Genomic DNA, 4,065 nt, shown 5'->3' on the forward strand with positions numbered 1-4,065 from the left:
AATCATGTAATTCTAGGAACCATATTTGTTAGTTATTATATTGGTTAAGTCTTGTGAAACCAAGGAAACTTGCTATAGAAACTTGTTATGCACCACTGATGCTGCTTGGAAATGCCCTTACCCTTCTCATCTTGATTTGAATATCAAGAATTCCAATTAGTAGACATTAGTAGAGGTGACCAATGTTTATTCTGGAATATGAATATTAATGAAGTTATATAATCAAATAAACCAATCAATGTAAAGGTTAAACTTAATAGTGAATATAGTATGCATTTTTATGTTAAACTATGTAATAGTAACTTGACAGAAAAAGTGTATAAAACCTGGTGAATTTTAATGCAAGGGTGGACAAGTGTTTGGTGGAGCTATCCCCTATGTCCCCAGCACTGAAATAAATAAGTGCCTGCTCACCTACACTGTGTAGATGAGTTTTTTCTTACCAATTTGTAACAAACAGAGGGAACAGGAGACAAGGCAGGACAGGGCAGGGATATTTTGGGTTTGTTCCAGGTTTTCTTTTTTTCATTGTAAACCATCCTGGGCACACAGCTGTGGCACTGATAAGAACTGGTAGAAACAATAATTTTTCTAACCATAAATGAAACAGATTTGTCCAGAATAACGCCCTAAGAATAAAACCAGTCCTACGAATTTGCACTTCACACACACTGGCAGGTAATGGGCAGATGTTGTTACATCTGCTATTCTGCAAATTCGCTGTATTGATGGTGAAAAGTCATGAAACACGAAGGTCGTGTTATGGTCGGTTGTATTACACTGAACAACTTTCCAAGGACCCTATGATTCATCAGACCCTCCACCTGCATACAGCAGTATGTCCCCACTCTCTTCTCCTGACCCAGTGTTTACCTGCATCATCTACCCTGTGACCTGATCCCAAAGAAGGGAAACTAGTTTCACTCAATTTGGTCAGAGAATGCTCAGTTTTTTTCTACTGCATTTAAGTGTTTGGACTAGCTATTTATGTAGTAGAAGGAAATTTGGAATTCCACCTGTGCGCCTGTAATCAAAAGCTGGAAACACTTCAGCTTGACACATTATGTAGATTTCTAGTCATCTCTTTTTCAGCCTTAAGTTAGGTATTTAAAAAATGACCAATCTGTTTTTAAATGCAATAGATCAGATATTTGGAACTGAAATTCCAATCTTTTCACCTACCCTTATTTTGGGAATATACTAATCATTGGGCAATGAATTTGAACTCATACTTACTTTTAAATATAAAAGCTAGAGCAGAAACATGTTGACTGATGTAACCACTAAGCTATTACCCTGTCTCCATTCTGACAAAGAAAAAACCCAAAACACAAGTACTGAACATACTTCTGTAGGACAAAGACTAAGATACTAAGAAGCAAACGTAGACTGTTTCCCACCTCTGATAGTTTAGTTCCCACTACATACAGTGTGCAAAGATAAATAGCATTCTAGGACTGCCTAGAATATCTACACTTTTCTTAGGTGTTGCATATTCCTCTCATCATTGGCTAAATAAGAACGAGGACAGCATTAATCTATTCACTTGGCAGAAATGTGTTTTTCTTTGGTACAGTTCTTCTCAACATGACTTTGTAATCTTAAATCAGTGTTGTGGCTTAGCCCCAGTCAGCAACTAAATACCACACAGCCACTCACTCATTCCCTCCACCCCTGTGGGATGGGGGAAAGAATCGGAAGGGCCAAAGTAAGAAAACCTGCAGGTTGAGATAAGAACAGTTAATAATTAAAATAAAACAGTAATAACAATAATAATAATAGCAATATAATGAAAAAGAAAATAATGAGAGAGAGAAAGAGAGAGATGAACCCTCGAGAGGAGGAAAAACAAAAATCCAAACAAGTGATACAACCGCTCACCACTTGCCAACAGACGCTGTTGGTCTCCAAGCCGCAGTTGCCTGCCCCTGGGCAGCTCCCCCCAATTAATATACTGGGCATGACGTCACATGATATGACATATCCCTTTGGCCAGTTTGAATCTGCTCTCTCAGCTGTGCCCCCTCCCTTCCCGGCTTCTTGTGCACCCGGCAGAGCATGGGAAGCTAGAAATGTCCTTGACTAGTAGAAGCACTACCCAGCAACAACTGAAACATCTGTGTGTTATCAACATTGTTTTCATACTAAGTCCAAAGCACAGGACTATATCAGCTACAGTGAAGAAAATTAACTCTATCCCAGCTAAAACCATGACAACTAGTCAGATAAATGGTATTAAATATCTATTTCTTTAACTGTGAAAGCAGTCAAGTCAGCTTCCTGAGGTGTGTACACCATAAATGATAAAAATTATCTAAGGTAAGTCCCACCCCACATTACGGTCCAGCAGTGACAGAGTTCTGACAGAATTTCAGAAGGAATGCTTTCTGCCATTATTGGGCAACTGAATTACTTCACAAATGATGAAAGCAATCTGAGTCCTTATTGTTTAACATTATTAAAGAAATAAAGCCATTTTCCTGGGAAGCAGGGCCTCAGCATGTATAACAGTTGCTTAGGAAGAAATTTGCCATAACCACAGATGTCTCCATATCATTTCCCCTTTCCCCTCAGCTTTTATTACTGAGCATGATATAATGCAGTATGGAATATCCTTTTGGCTGGTTTGGGTCAGCTGTACTATGTCAAACACTTCCTTCATTATATGCATTTAATTAAGGTTATTCACCTTGGCTAGTTTTGTCATGATCTATTCTAAAGAGAGTGACTGGCTCAGAGTTAGACATACCTGTTGTAGAATCTATATTTGATTGATAAACCTCACCATTTCTGTCTACAAAAGCTTAAGGATTATGTTCAGGTGTCAGAATATTAGTCGTCTACAATGTAGGTGTTACAAACTGAGCTTGCTGCCTAGACAATCTGTATAGACAAGCAGAGAAGGTGCATTAGCAGATCACAACTTATTTGACCTACTTTAAATATCTATCTCAGGTGGTGACTCTAGAAATGCCTGTTTCTAAATGAACTTGAAGGCTTGTACCTACATTGTGGATATCTTAAGTCAAAGGAATCCTACTCTATGTGGTTTAATTTTTTCCCCCTGTGACAGTAAAAATTAATGGAACATTTAACACTCCAGGGAAGTAGAATATGTCTGACAAATATTTAAGGAGTTGAACTGTCCCAAAAAGAAATTTGTAGAAGTTTAGATTACAGTAAGGCAATAGGTTTAAAATAGTAAGTAAGCTACAGTTTAATCCAATAAAGAGAAGTAGGAGAAAAAGTGACACTGGGAAGGAAAAAGCAGGCAGGCTTTTGCTAATGACCTCATCCAACAGAATGGTGATTAAACTTCAGGAAAATCAAGAAACAAGCTGATCCTTCAGTTTTTCAGATCACTTAGACCTCATCTAACTTTAGCTATCCCAGAGTTAAGAATCTAGGTGACAAGAGTCCTCAAGATTCCATCTGGGTGGGATGGAAAATAACATACACCTCTGTACTGCCTTCCCATCTGTATATATTTGTAAAATAACTTATATGTATAATCTCTTGAACACACCTCTCTCTCTCCATTGATTGCAGAGGGAGTCCAGTTCACCTGTTCAAAGGCCAATCTTGTATACATGAGATATATTTACACATTATGCTGGTCGCAGTAGAGAAAAAGAAGTATGACTATTTCTGTCTAATTCTCCATATAATCATTGATCTGACCATTTGCTTACCTTCTCTGAATGCAATAATCAGCTGTTTCTCAAAAGACATTGCCAACCAGTGAGACAGAGGAAGAGGAATTGTGCTTCTGGTTGGAAGACACTTTTTAAAAATGAAATATAGGTCAGAACAGGAGAAAAAGAGAAGCACAGTTATGCCTGAGAAGGCAATGAAACACAGACAAGCACAACAGTGGACTGTCCAACAAAGAAAGGGAGAACAGGAATGAAAGATATAGCAAGGGAAAAAAACACTGAGGTGAAAAAAGCAGACAGTGTTTCCCTTCACTAACACATCCTCTTATTTTGATTAAGATAACAATACAGAAAATAAGGAACATGGCATATATCACAATAAAGGTAAGTCCCCCATTAGAGACCATCA

The sequence above is a fragment of the Phalacrocorax carbo genome, chromosome 6 (genome assembly GCF_963921805.1).
Source record: "Phalacrocorax carbo chromosome 6, bPhaCar2.1, whole genome shotgun sequence".
NCBI lineage: Eukaryota > Metazoa > Chordata > Aves > Suliformes > Phalacrocoracidae > Phalacrocorax > Phalacrocorax carbo.